This window comes from Phoca vitulina, unplaced genomic scaffold (genome assembly GCF_004348235.1).
Source record: "Phoca vitulina isolate PV1807 unplaced genomic scaffold, GSC_HSeal_1.0 scaffold1, whole genome shotgun sequence".
Classification (NCBI taxonomy): domain Eukaryota; kingdom Metazoa; phylum Chordata; class Mammalia; order Carnivora; family Phocidae; genus Phoca; species Phoca vitulina.
The window spans coordinates 93,596,261-93,611,295 of NW_022589704.1; the positions used below are offsets into that span (position 1 = coordinate 93,596,261).

At 45.7% G+C, this 15,035-nt stretch overlaps 1 protein-coding gene across 7 annotated transcripts in view; it reads right to left on the reverse strand.

The window, feature by feature from the left end:
- MGAT5 (alpha-1,6-mannosylglycoprotein 6-beta-N-acetylglucosaminyltransferase) overlaps window positions 1-15,035 on the reverse strand; it is a 330,719-nt gene that overhangs the window by 276,826 nt on the left and 38,858 nt on the right. For 2 of the 7 annotated variants that reach the window (XM_032411565.1, XM_032411576.1), the window contains exons 1-2: window positions 8,873-8,905; window positions 8,247-8,367 (exon numbers count right to left, since the gene is read on the reverse strand). The exons of 2 other annotated variants lie outside the window; for them this stretch is intronic. The gene's annotated coding sequence lies outside the window, so the exon portion shown is untranslated. 3 more of the 7 variants (XM_032411545.1, XM_032411554.1, XM_032411596.1) reach the window with 2 other exon arrangements.

Sequence of the window (15,035 nt, forward strand, 5' to 3'; positions counted from 1 at the left end):
TTTTTTTTTTTTTTTTTTTTTTTTTTTTACAACCTTTTAACTTTTTTTTTTTTTTTTTTTTTTAAGATTTTGTTCATTCACTTGACAGAGAGAGAGAGCACAAGCAGGGGGGGTGGCAGAGGGAGAGGGAGAAGCAGGCCCCCCACTGAGCTGGGAGCCCAACTTGGGGCTCGATCCCAGGACCCCGGAATCCTGACCTGAGCCAAAGGCAAACGCTGAACCCGACTGAGCCACCCAGGTGCCCCTATCCTTTTAACTCCTAACAAGTACATCTATTTCTTACTCAAACACAACTTTAAATACATCAAGAAAACTAAAGAGACAAGGCATGAACAATGTCTAGGCAAGTGTACCACTGAGGAAATGCCAGCAGCCCCCTCAAATTAGTTTTCATTTTTTACTTATTTTCCAATATTTCCCTAATGAACGGAAAAAAAAAAAAAATAACATCTTTCCAGAAAGGTCATTCTGGTCAGGAAAGACTTTCTATATACATGGAAATAAATGGTCATTTTAAAGAAATGGAAGACCATTTCTGGTCCCTCCTTAGAATCACTTATTTTACACACAATTATAACTTTCTGTGGTTTCTCCAGAACAAAGCAGAATCAAAGCAGCAAAGCTGAGTCTCAGTGGAAATGCAAGCATCCCACCCCCAGGGCCTCGCTGAGAGCCCTGGTCAATACTGCAAAAAGAATGAAGGACCTAAAGCCAGGAAACAGGTTGGAGTCTCTGTCGAACAACTCTCTCTCACCCTGGGGCCCTGACCAAACCACAGCCTCCCCACACACCAGGTTTTATTTATGAGATGGAGGGGTGATGTGCACTTCACAGTGCTTCCAAGAACAAACGCCTATGAAATACATGAAGTTTTTATACAGACGTCAAACGTTAGAACCTTTATTGCAGGGTTATACGTATCATAATCCCCAACGAGAGAAACCCTTGGCTTTACCACAGGAGTTTAATCACTGAAAGTAGCCCTGGTGTTGGTTTCACCAGCATCACCAGCAGATTCAAAAGGGTAAGAGTACCCAGATGTAAAAGCCAGCTGAGCACAGAGGTGAAGAGTGATGGGCAGGGCTGCCTGGGCTCCGACCCTACCAGGTGACACCTGGCCAGCTTTCTTCAGTTCTACGCACCTCAGTCTGTCTGCAAACTGGGGATGACAGCAGTACAGTCGACAGTCATTATTTGCCATAGTCATGTTCTATAACGTCACAGGGAACACTGATTTCAGGAACACTGAACCAGCGTTCCCAGGGGAAACACAGGGTTAGGTTCCTGTGAGGCTCTGGTCACATTTCTGTCAACGGATCAATTCCTAATGGTGTTTTAGGTGTTTCTGTTTTGAGACACCTTCTTTCACATAGACAGCTGACTCATTAAACCCTGACCTCACAGCCAGTGGTAGTCTAACTCATGCTTGAAGACGCTCACCTAACACACGCATACTCTCCATCAGGCACATCACTGCCTTCCCGCGCTTCGGAATGCCAAACAGCACTCTAACACTATGCTCAGGGGCCATTTTAAACCAGAAAATCACCCGAGGAAAGTTCAAAGAGGCCCCAAAAAAGGGGCGCTAATTAGACCACAAAGAGAACACTCATCTACAGCATGAGAAACAAGGAGGCAGGGCACTGCCTTGCTCAGTCTCGGCTGGGAACGTGCATTAGGCCACTCACGTTTCCCTGCACTCTGTGAATGGCCACAAAAGCACCGCAACTATTGGTTTTGTTACAAACACATTTTATAAACACATTTTAACAAGTAGCCAAATACTCCAATACAGAATCCTCACATAATGAGGACTGACTGTACCTGCCTCAGAGCTGCTTTGATAAGTCAGTGAATTCAGACAGATCAAGCACTTAGAACTCTGCCACCTTGACACACGGTGAGCATTCAATAGATGTTAGCTTTTACTGAGGAGTCAAATAGGTCCAGAAAATAGCACGTGGTGCAAAAAGCATTTAACAAAATGATGAAAAGGAACACAGGTGGTAGTAGAGAAACACAGAGGAGAGAATATGGCATGGAGGAAAGACACGAAAACTCAACATTTCTTTCCTAACGCAATCTCTTGCTTTATTCATTGTCCTACTGATTCTCCTTCCTTTCCACTGAGAGGTTACACTCCCTGGGCCAACTATCTACCTTCCTGCTCTCAAATGCATTCTCTGCATGCCCTGCCCTTCCTGTGACATATCATAGGAAACCACATCTCCCAAACCCGCTGGCCATCTGGTTTCCACGTAGGGTCGGCCTCTGGGAGGTGCCAGCAGAAGCTGGGAGGGCGGGCACAGGGAGGAAGCCAGAGTCTCTGCTCAGCAGCATCTCCTGCACAGATGCATCTCTGTCCAGGGGTCCCCATAACCTTTGTGACACCACCACCAACTCCCACCCTGCTGCAGCCCTGAGGGGGTGGACATCTTCCTGTGGCTGCAGATCTCTGGAGGGACACATATTCTTCTTGGTAGCTCCCCTCCTCCACCTCCTACATGCTCACTTTTCCATAGCAGTTCTCTGCAAAAGGCCTAGTCCAGCTTTCCTGGTCACTCTAGCACACACAGGCTCCAGAAGGATGCTATGCCCTGCGACTCTGCCAAGACCCTCCCTGGCGCACACTCACCCATCCCTCCCACCATCTCACCTCTCTTATTCTAACTCACTGGCTTCCCTGGATTGGAAGCAAATAAAGGTGTCTGGGGGGTTTGGTGTGTTTTTTAATTCACCGCTGCTGGGAACAACAACAACAACAACAACAAAAAACCGTGCACTTATGAAAATATTAGAGCTACTCCTGCTTTTTATCAATTTACATTACCTCGGCCACCTTTCACCATGGGCCACTGGCTGCCCCCTGCACCCATGGTTTCCTTCTGCTTAAGTGCTATTTACTTTTTAAAGACTAAGCATTACTCTCAACTCATAAATACCTGGATTAAAAAAAAAAAATCCAAATGTGGCCTATGGCACATAGCCAATATTCCTTTGTAGTCAGCACTGGCCGTTCCCAGCTGCTGACAGCAGCCTGTGTAATCACTACCCGTGAATTGAGGGAACTTCCATTCTCTTTTCTTCCCATTGTTTCTCACCCCAGTGCATAAAACTGTAACGCCTGGCCATCATCACAAGCAGGCATAAAAGAGGAATAAAAGAGTTCATGTGGATAAAAGAATGTAATAGCGAAATGATTCGGGTAAGTGAATCAGAAAATCAGGAGTCAGGGAGGCTATGGACAATGCTCGCGCCTCACTGAACCCACATCCTCTTCCCCCCGGGACACACAGCTAGACTACATTTTCTGGGTAGGTGCGGCCAAGTGACAGAGTTTGAGACAACGGAACACAAATGGCAAGGGACTATGCACTGCCAGGCCTGGCTCCTCCCAGGCGGGCTCCTGTACCTGGTCCCCCCATTCCAAAGGCTACCCCGGACACCACTGCAGGATAAACCGTGGAGGGCCTGGCTTCAAAGTCAGGACCTAGCTGGCCTCGGTCAGTAAAGGACTTCATAAAAGGGATCATTACCCTACACCACCCCCACCAGGCTCAAACTATCACCTAGAGAAAACTTACACTGGGTGCCACCTGACTGCACACACAGACCCACACACACATGCAGAGAGATCCACTTGTACAGAAGGTCACAAATGCAGGACACACACCTTTCGAATGAGCTGGTCGGACATCTATTTAAGGTGGCCTAGGGGGTATAGGAAATAATCCCCAGCATGTCCCTTCTAGAAAGATCTCTGAAACTGGATGGGACACTCAGGAACAAGCACCTGCTCCTGGTCCCTCATTTCCTGTCAGGGAGAACAGTGCTGTGCAAACCAACTTTTACTTTATAAAGCAGAAAAAAACAAGATAAAGATAGGTCAGGGCGGGACTCACAGCATAAAAGGCACAGAGCTGGGGCGCCTGGGTGGCTCAGTTGGTGGGGCGTCAGACTCTTGATTTCAGCTCCGGTCATGATCTTGGGGTGGTGGAATCGAGCCCCACATCAGGCTCTGTGCTCAGCGGGGAGTCTGCTCTCCCTCTGCCCCTCCCCCCACACTCTTTCAAATAAATAAACAAATCTTAAAAAAAAAAAAAAGGGAGGCACCGAGCAAAGACCCACATCTCCTAAGTAAGTGCTACTCCAAGCAGAGGGGGAGGGCAGTCCACAGAGCGGGGCCAGTCCACGAAGTGTTTCATCTATGGGGATAAGTACCCAACTTGAGGGTAAGTGTTTTGGAAACTTTTACGGTAATGTGACAGGGTAATTTTCTGTCTTTGAATCCACTAATAAAATTGAAGGTTTGTATTCTGGACCTCCTTGGTTGTTTTTTGTTTTTTTTTCACTTCCTAGTCATTTATTTGTATTGTGCCAATCCATGATGGTTTAGAAGTTTAAAAAATTGTTCTGTTCCTCCATTCACCCAGAATCCCCAAACTCTTCAGCCAAATTCCCAAAGTTCCTCCACCACCTCCCCCACTCCTTCCTGCCTCACCTGGGTTCTCCTCCATCCTCCTGACCCAGCAACTCCCTCACCCCCGCCATTTCAAGGTGGTATCTCATTAGCTACATGGTGGCAAACTCCCCATCAGCCTTTCTGATGCATGAGCCGCCTCCATGGACTTCTGTAAGCCATCATGAGGCTCACATCAAAATGAAGAGTTAAGTGGTCAGTCATCCATCAACACAGCTAAAATAACACAGGACTCTGGTCCCAGAAAATGGCCACGGTAAGAGAATAAATGATTAGAAACCTGTCAGTGGGCCTTACCCATGTTAATTAACCCGAGGGAGGGCCTCAGCCTGCCTGAAGTGTCCATCCATCACTCTAAGCCTGAGAGGCAAAATAAAATGGCCTTCGCCTCCCACCTCTAGGGAGGTCGACATACACAGAGAAACCGCATACCGGCTTGGGGAGAAATGAGAGGCTCGTATCAGAGTGAGTCCTCTGCGTGCGGCACCAAGTCTGATGAAGTGAGCAGCCTTCGTCACAGGAAGGGCAGGATGTGGAGACAGCGTTAGCCGTGCTGAGCAGGACTAACGGAATTGCCCATTACAGGGGAGTCCTGAACTAGCTGCAGAGAGGGATTTAAACACATACGCATCTTGGGGCACCTGGGTGGCTCAGTTGTTTAAGTGTCTGCCTTCGGCTCAGGTCATGATCTCGGGGTCCTGGGATGGAGCCCTGCATCGGGCTCGCCGCTCAGCAGGGGTGTCTGCTTCTCCCTCTGCCCCTCCTCCTGCTCATGTGCTCTCTCTCTCAGTCTCTCAGATAAATAAAATCCTTAAAATAAATAAATAAATAAATAAATAAATAAATAAGCACATAAGCATCTCCTTGAAACTGAATGGAGAGAAAAACAGATCGATGGCAAGGAGGGCCAGGACAGAACAACAGAATGAAAAGGAAACCACAGGTAAGGGGAGATCCAGGGAGCACCAACCGTCCTCAGAGTGTGGGTACAGTGGGGCTCTATGTAGGTCTAGCTTCCAGGCAGACCCCATTTTAAAAAATTTCCAGGGACAGAGGTACGGTAACTTCAACGTAAGACAACATAAGCATCTTTCAGTTAATAAAGACAGGTGTCAGCAACAGCATCAGAAAGGGACCCGTGAGATATGGGGACGGGGCGGGGGGAGTGTAAATGAGCGAGCATTTTAGTTAAGTCTCTGCACTTCTCTGGATACTTGAAATATTTCACCATTTCATTTTTTTCCAAGTAAAATCAGAGAAAAGATACATGCTGTTGTATGGAAACCTCTTGCCATGAACCGGGAATTCTGATTAGATTCAGTCAAAGCCAGGCATGTCTTCTGAAGACAAGGGCTCTGCTCCTCCAAGTGTGGCCTGGTGACGAGACACATGGCTGGCCACAGCCCTGACCTCTGTCCCGGCAGCCCCCCTCCCCCTTCCCTCAGGCCAGGAGGGAAGCAGGGTTTCGTCCGCCATGCCCGTTCATCGATACTGGGCAGTGGCTATCCCACATGCAGTCCTCCAGGCTCTGGGGCACCTGCCGGGTTCGGAGAAAGAGGAACGAGATGCCCACGTGCACCCCAGGCAAAGGGCCGGGCAGGTGACACACATTCCTCCGTTAACCATCTTCCCAAAGCCTGCAGCCCCATCAAGCTGGCTCAAGAGCCCATTGCCGCCCCACTGCAGGTGAGCTAGCAAACTACACGTGGGACTCAGCTGCGCAGCACGCAGCCAAGGTCAGGCACCGACATTGCCTAAGACATGACGAACATCCTGTGGACCACAGAAAGAAATCGGAGCCCAGGCAGTGAAGGTGTTTCATCTGAATCACATCTCACGCCTGCCATCGAAGCCCCTGCCTCTTCCAAGATGACTCATCTTTGATGCCAACAAGAAAACATCATTAACTTTAAATCCCATAATCTGGAATTGATGATTAACATATTTCAATGTCTGTACTACTGGGTTAAAAAAAAAAAAAAAGAAACGAAACGTTTTCTACCTAAAATCTTTCCTTCTTTACACTCATTTACTCAGCTCACCATGGGGCCACGAGCCAGGTTCTGCGCTAGCTACTGGTGGTATGAAGACCAAGAAGGCCAGTCCTAACCCTCAAGGAATTTACACTCTAAACAGACCCACAAGAAGTAAAAGCCATCCTGATTCCACTTTGGGCTTTCTCTGGCAATATGTGTTCACGAGATTTACTGGTGTGGCTCTGGTTTTATTTTTACCACCAACACTGCATCTTTCTCTTCTGGTCATGTCTCAAGAAATCAAAGTTAGAAACTGGTTCTTTGAAAAATGAGGGTGTAAAAAAAAAAAGAAAAAAAACCAAAAACCAAAAAACCAGGAATGGGATCTACCAACCCCTTCAAGAAACCTTTTCTGACATCAGTATTCCTCTCTGATCACAGGCTCTGTGGTAATCAGAGTTCAAGAGTCATTTGTCTTTAGGAGACAATTATCCTGACCTAAATGGACTCCTAGGGTCACACAGAACCTAGGCACAAAGGCAGGACCAGTTCCTCCTACTTAAGTCAGAAAGGAGATGCTGGGGGAGAATGGTGACCTGCTTCCCCTCCCCCTCCAGGAAGACCCAACTATTTCTGCACTCCTGGGAGTTGCCCCAGTGTATGAAGGCCACATGCTGCAGGTTCTGAAGGCTAGTTAAGGGATTATCAGGAAAGCAAACTCGTCTGTGATATGGCTTTCAAGTTATAAATGTCAATGACAGCCAAGTCTGCCGTGTTGGGAACTCCTCCAACAACAGGTTGACAATAGCCCAATTCGACGGCTCTGGAGGAGGCTGACAGACAGCTGCTCCTTCAGTAGTTATTCCCAAAGGAGCCAAGAGGCCCCTGCAAAGGCAGCTAGATATGGCAAGCTCAAGAGGGAAGGTGACAACATATTTGGTGGCAGATAGACATAGCCCAGGAGTGCCACACTATGCCAACGCGTCTGCCTGCTCCAGGAAAGCTGTCAACCCCACACAGTGCAGAACTGAGAGCAGGAGGCAGGGGCAGACATGGACATTAAAAAAAAAAAAAAAATCACAGCCCAAGGAAAGGCAGAAAGAAAGATGCTGATCCTTCCCACAGCATAAGCCACGGCAGCTGGGTATCAGGGACCGCAGACCCAGGTCCAGGTCTCCGCGACGTCAGCCTGCTACCCCCAGCTGCCGCGCTTGGCAAATCTCAGTGGGCAGTGCATGAACTTGCCCTATCTGTCAACAGTGAACTAACTGCCAAAACAGACTCCTGAAGATACACTGTTCGGTTGTGCAGTCCCTGAGATGAAGTCCCATTCCAATTAAGTGATATACGGTGGGGGGGCGGGGGGCTGGATTAAATACGCCTGTTCCATCTTAGACAAAATCCCACATCCTCAGAAATTCAAAATCCCTTTGCGGTTCTGAAGGAGACACTTCTTGTTTCTCTGGTTTCTCCCAGCAAGACAAACTCTCAAGGTGACAGCTAGAGGGAAGCCACCGATAAAAGTCACATGATTTTCTAGCTCTAACGTTAAGGCTTTTATTTATATCAGACATTTGTCTGCTTGTGAGTTGCTGGGGTAGGATATCCCCCCCCCCCGTATTTTTTTCCTGTGATGTTATTACAAAGTTTGTTCAAAGACCCACATACATAAAAGAAACAGGAATTAGGAATGTTTAAAGTTTCATTCTGTTAGCCCCATAACCTTGACACCCAAATCCTAGCAGGCTGTGCAATGTGGACACTCTGCTCCCAGTTAACAACTCACTTACCAAGGTGACTCTCAAGGGCAGCCTGGGCAGTGATTTCAAGTGCTGCAGACTGTTCAGATGGTTCAAATGAGGAAGCACTCAGCAAATTTCCTCCTCCATAAAATACGTTCATAACTGAGGACTGAGGAAAGTGTACTTCTTGAGTTCCTTGATACACAGTTCAGAGATTGTGTGGTCTTTAGCAATCACACTCTTCAATTCATCGGTTTTACTTATATTCACATCATGATCCTCTGTGTCGGATTTGGGTTGGACTGCTCTGAAGGAACCAGCCATTCTATGGAAGGGTATCACGCTAAATAAAGTCGTGTTTGATCATGATTGAATAAAGCAATAAATGGCCTTCTGCTCCAGTCACTTTACCAATTCTAGACAGATAAAATATCCTTGTCCAATTATCCCAAGAGATTAAACTCCACCAGGCCTTCACCAGATAGCTGGAGATGTCCCCTGAGGATTGGGGTGGCCCTGGGAGAGCCACCCCTCAGCCCTTTGGGACTAGGGGTCTGTATTTTGACACTTCCAAATGTTAACATCTGACTCAGCTACTGATCTTCTCCCTCCCAAGGGCAAATATCTTGGGTCTGTGCTAAGCCACATGGATATCTGCTTACTTCAGTACTTACATGGCCTAATGGATCCTCTCCAATGTCCACTTTAGAACAGTAATCACTCCTGCAATCACAAGGACAAAGACGTTTTTAAGTTTCTCCTCTTTAACAACTTGATCCACTGCAAACAGGCTGACAAAGATCTTCTATGGACTTTGCTTCTCCCACTTTGCAACCCAACTGCCTTTCAACACAGTCTCCCAAAAAGAAAGAACCTAAGAACAGCTAGCTGGGAGGCCCTATCACTTCAACACCCAAAGGCATTTACCTTAAAAAAAAAAAATTGTATTATCTCCTGTGTTAAGATCCAAATCCATCCATTATTAGTTTAGCAGGAGTAAGGCTACATTTAGCAAAGATGAAGCTTCTGCACAAAACTGCTCTTTGTTCCAAGTCTCAGGAGGCATTAAACCCAAGCTTTTACCAATTCTAATGCTTTCCAGACCAGACTGCATTAATATACACATACAGTTCCAAGTATATGTACACACACAATTTTAAAAACAGATAGCTCTATCACAAAAAACTATGGAGTTTGCAACAGGAGATAAACCCAATTGAATTACAAGCCTGTTCATTCAAATGTAACAGATTACTTGTAGCAACTTCACCTTGAAGAATAAAAGTAAATAAAAAGAGTGAAAAGTATTTTAGAAACAGATCTACTATGTGCTGATAAAGCTAGTATTTTCCTTCTGTAATACTCCTTTATAAAAGAAAAGAGGGGAACATGTCCTTTAATAGATATCTTCAGCATGTTTCTGATACTCTTGGAATTTATCAGCAGAGAATTATAAAACAGAGTTCAGGAGGGAGGGAGGGAAGGAGAGAAGGGGAAAGGAGGGAGGAAAAAATAACAAACATGTTGCACAGACCCATCTCCAAGCTGACTGCCCAAAAGTGTTCTTAAGGCTAACCAACTGCTCTGACCACTGAAGGACCTGACAGTAGAGCATGCACCATGTTCTGCTAGAAAATGTTGGAGTTTTGTTATTTTTTTTTAATCAAAACAAGCCAGTTCCCTCTTTATACGGTCTACAGCACACAACCACCCTTCGCAGCATGAACATCTGTGTTGGTGTCAACAATCTGAGCGGTACCAGAGAGCCGTGCCCTGGGGCCACTGGGGAGAGCGGGCTCCACCTGCAGTCCTTCCCAACCCACCAACCACATCCAGCAGTGCTGCCTCACAGACGTTTACTCAAGAAGGACGGAAGGTTAGAAAGAACAGTCAATGCCAATGACCACACGGCCCCCTCTTTATACCAGCCTCCCTTTGGACACAGCTCTGAGGTGAAGGAATGGTTTCTGGAAACGCAGTACTGTGACACAGAAAAAGCTGCTAACTCCAGCAAGTCCCGTCAAGATATATTTTAAGAAAACAGGGCACCTGGGTGGCTCACTCGGTTGAGTGTCTGCCTTCGGCTCAGGTCATGATCCTGGGGTCCGGGGATCGAGTCCCGCATCGGAGCTCCCTGCTCAGCGGGGAGTCTGCTTCTCCCTCTCCCTCTGACCCTCCCCCCACTCGTGCTCTCTCTCTCTCTCTCTCTCCCTCTCTCATAAATACAGAAAATCTTAAAAAAAAAAACAATCCTAAGCATTTTGGTCGGTATCAAACCCCTTCATTCACGCGTATTGGTGTGCGCTAACAAAAAGAATACCCATGTGCCTCAGACCTAAATGACACAGGCTGACTTTCAGTGCTTTTACTCTTTACCGTATGTTTTCATCAACATTTCAACTGATGCGTTACGGGACAATTCTCCAAGTGAGCGCTGGGGATCGAGTGAGCGCTGGGATCAAGCAGTTAGACTGTAAGATTCAAAAAACGTTCCGGATGTGTCCTCCTCCCCACCCCCACACCCAAAAAAGTTCAACTTTACCTCCCCCAACGTTTTCAAATCTCAATGTTTTCTTCAATGATACTCCTATTAAGTAAGAACTCAATCTTGATTTCCCCTGAAGCATCAGACAACTACTCCCTGAGTCATATGAGAACTACTGCATTACCCTTGGCTCTATCATTAGCAAAATTCATGGTCACCATGAAACCAAAAGGCCGTTCGTGTCTATCCTCAGGGAAGCTTTAATGTTCAACTCATCCTAAATATCATTTCCTGCGGAGCCAAATATATACCATTAATGAAAATTTATAACCACTTCTAGCCAGGTCTCTAGATCAAGAAAACACTGAAGGAAATCCTTTCTCCTTCCTCATTTTCAGAACAGCACCACTCCACAGCTTTCTCCAAGATTTCACCCAAAAGTTTATTTTCTGGAGATTAACAGGCTCCCTCACGCTCTTCTTGAGCTTATGCTTCTCTTTCCTCTCTTAATTACACCTAAACTATGAATGCATTTGTAAAGCATCACAGGAATTCAATTCAATCTACAAAGAATAAGGCAGCGATCATAGGGGACAGTCGGTGAAAAAGTAGGTAGGAGAAACTGGAATCCCATTTTCAACCAACATTTTAGCCCTTTCTTTTGTTGTTTTGGAGAAAAGAGATTATAAATGGCCCATAAGCAAAATACCCTACTTGAGCAGCTCTGCACCCCAGGGTGGCATTCTCTGAGGAATCTGCATTGGAGCTCCTTGCCTCACGTGTTCAAGGACCACCTCTGCAGTACCTCCTCTGGATCCAAGGACAGAGGACAACGGTGGCCAATTTCAGACCCAGGGGTCTCACACCTCATTCCTTATGCCCTTCTGCACCAGAAGCTGTCAGACTGATCCCCTTCTCAAATTTACACTCAAGTGTTTCACCCTCTTATTCCCTATGGACCATGTCTTTCCAAACAGAGAATCTCGGAATCTTGATGCCAAAAAAAACATGGACATAGCTCAAAGCAGTCTTTCCCTCTCTCATTTTCCAGAACCTAGTAAAGCGAAGTGGCTCATGGACAGTACCAAAGCTATCCGGTAGACTTACTCCTGTGAGAAAATAGTGGGAAGGGAGTGTAGAGCTCTGCTCAAAGTATCTTCATGCTTACAAAAATAATTTCAGATGATTAAGACCACCTACTGGTGCATGCGAGAAACAAATCATGAACATGTTTATAAGCTTTAAGTCATTCGATCTTCCTTACCAAATAACAGAGTCACACAGGAAAAAAAAAAAACAAAACAACCCATAATTGCAATACTGGCCTCAGAAGGTTTTCATCTTATGTGGAGCAGAGCAGCTCAATTCACCACATAGTGAAATTTTGCCCCGTTACAAAGATCTAGAATGATCCTCGACCTCAGAACTTATATAACCTTAAATACATTTGGTTGCAACATACTTCAAAACTTTCTAGCATCTTTCCATTTCAGCAAGGCCTCTCATCACACTGCCATTGAAAGTTCCCCAAAGTAGAGTCAAATCTCAATCTGCCCCACATTGCTCACGCTGCCTGGACTCAAATAGAGAAGTCCAACGCTCACAAGCTGTCCCAGCCCCCATCTTCTTGTGCCTCGGTGCCTCCTTCCGAGAACGGCGGTGGGACTCCTACGAGCTAACACCACACAGCCAGAAGCACAGCCACCACCTCGGAGAGGCAGTGAGCCCTCCATAAACACCGGTGATTCTCACTGCTGTGGTTGCTACCGCTAGAATAGGACAGTAAGTTAACAGGATGATAAAAGGCCCTTCTAGAGCCAGTCAGAAACCTAGAACCACAGCCACTGGTAACACGCAATGCATATTTTCATCCTGCGAACAGCTACTTTGCCAGGCGGGTGTGACAATGACAACAATTCAGTGGCTTGGGACTTGGAATACCCTTAGCTAAAGTGACTGTTCTCCTACAGATGGTCCCCATGTAAAGTGTGTTTGACAAGAAAAAAAAAATTCCAACCTTGCAACTTGAGAATTTATCACTAAATTGAATTCTCAAGACATTGGTATCCACCCAGGCTTATCCAAGATTTTGCCAAGACAGGAGGACAATGGGCCAGGAGAGACAGACCACTCATCTATGTTTGCACCTGTTGTTCATGTTCACTCACAACGTCACAAAGAGCAGATGCCCTTGATGAAGCTTGCACACCACCCCAAAGACTAATTTGTATTTTCATCAAGATTATTTTAACAGACACTGGGGAATTAATCTTAGAGTTCAGTTTCTTGAACCTTCCCCCAAGATACACCTGTCCCTTAGCCTAATGATTCTCAACATGCAATCTCAAACCAGCAGTATCAACATCATCTGTGAAGCTGGGAATGCACAATCTCAGACCTCACCACACCCCTCCTGAATCACAAACTCTAGGCTGCGGCCCAGGAGATTCGGATGCTAGCTCAAGTTTGAGAACCACTGCCAATAGGCTATTAACACGTGGACTGGGGCATCACTAAGGACAGCTCTTTTCCTTAAACTATCTGGCATTTCTCAGATCCATAAAACCTGCTATAGGATGATGTCAGCTGTTCCTTTTATTTTTAATTCCTCATGACGAGGCTGATGATGATTCACGCAGCACCTTATGGATTTCTTAAATAGTAAGAATCCTTCTTTCCCACCCCTAATGGAAGGTGACTGCTGCCTGTTACTTCTGATGTAATTACAGGAACAATTCAGGAACAAAAGCTTATCCTTTATCAACCTCAGCAAAAGCTGTAATAGAGAGTTATAATTACTCCATTCTTTCCCATAATGTGTTCACAACAACCTACCCTTTGAAACTGATCATACCACATGTCATAACAAGGAAACACAGAACCCAGGATCAAATTTCGCTTATTGTCAATAGAGATCAAAACTGCAAGTGTCTGGGCACACCTTTTCCAATGGACAGGAAACAAATATGCATTAGCCATCTGGCTGTATCTCATTTATCTAAGTGAAATACGGGGGAGGGGGAGGGGTGGAGGTTGATTTAATGCATTCTATGGTCCTAAGGTAACCTCACAATACTCAACGGTCTTATCACCAGACACTACCCATCATCTAACTAATTATCAAAGCAGGAAGCACTAAGGAGCATTTCCTAAATAATAAATAACCCTTTTCCATACCTTTAATTTGTTGATGTGTGTATTAATTTGGAGAAGTTAATTTCATACTTGCTGTGAGGTCTCCTGATGAATTGTGAATACCGGCAAATTATTAATTTCCCTTTCCTTTTTGATTAATTTCACACTTAGGCTGGATAAGAAAGGTGAGATTAATGATGTCTGGAAGACAATGTTCAGTTCTTGTAAGATACTCAGTCAACCTTATGTTCAAGTAAACAGAGGACGCAGATAAGGAAATGATAACGGGATTGTCTCCAGGATGCGTCCAAGGTGCCATGCAAATAAATGCCCAGAAATGCAAAGTGTTTAAGCTGTAAGCTCCAGTGAATACCCTTCCAGAAGCGGGGCGGGGTGGGCGGTGGGGGGGAGTAAAACCTGGAGTTCTGAAGACTGCACTATGCACCCATCAACTTGTGCCCTTACCACTGACTGAAGACATGAACTGATTCATCACCCTACAATTCTCCATTTTCCAAGGGTCCTTCTGTATATTAGTTGGCCTCTTCATATCCTTGTCTTTTCTAGACTCTCTGCAACAATCTTAGGACTCCTAGCTCAATACGTATTGAACAGACAGGTCTCCTTCTTCAGAGGATAAAAAGGAGCATAAACTCAGGCTTGACATGCAGTTTCAGTACGCACATATGTGCTAATCCTATTTCTGATAGTGATGCCTACATTAATTGAGAGCCTGCTAGGTACCAAGACACCAGGCAGTTTGTATAAGTTATCTAACATAACAATAGCTCTTTGAGGTATAATTACACAGTTTGCAGGTGAAGAAACTGAGGTTCAGAAAACTACCTAGCTTGCATAAGCGACCCCCATCCTCACATAGATCTGTCAAGCTCCCAAGCCTGGAGTCTTCCATAGCGCACTGCTTCCCTAAAGCAAGAGTAAATAGAACATTTATGGTTGCCTAGACATTATTCCAGAAGACCTGAAAGCTACAGACGTGCCGTCTTCCTCCAAGAAACTTCCCTGCCTACTCCAGCTCCAACTGACCCAATTCTTGTTTGCATCCCAGTATTTAAAGACAATGTCACAATTCCATGCTATCCATTTGACAGTCTAATGTCCACTAGAGTACGCTGTGCCTTAACCCTCCCCTCACAAACAAGCCTGCCCAACTGAGACCCATATCCAAGTCCTAATGCAGCAATCTGTCATCTCTG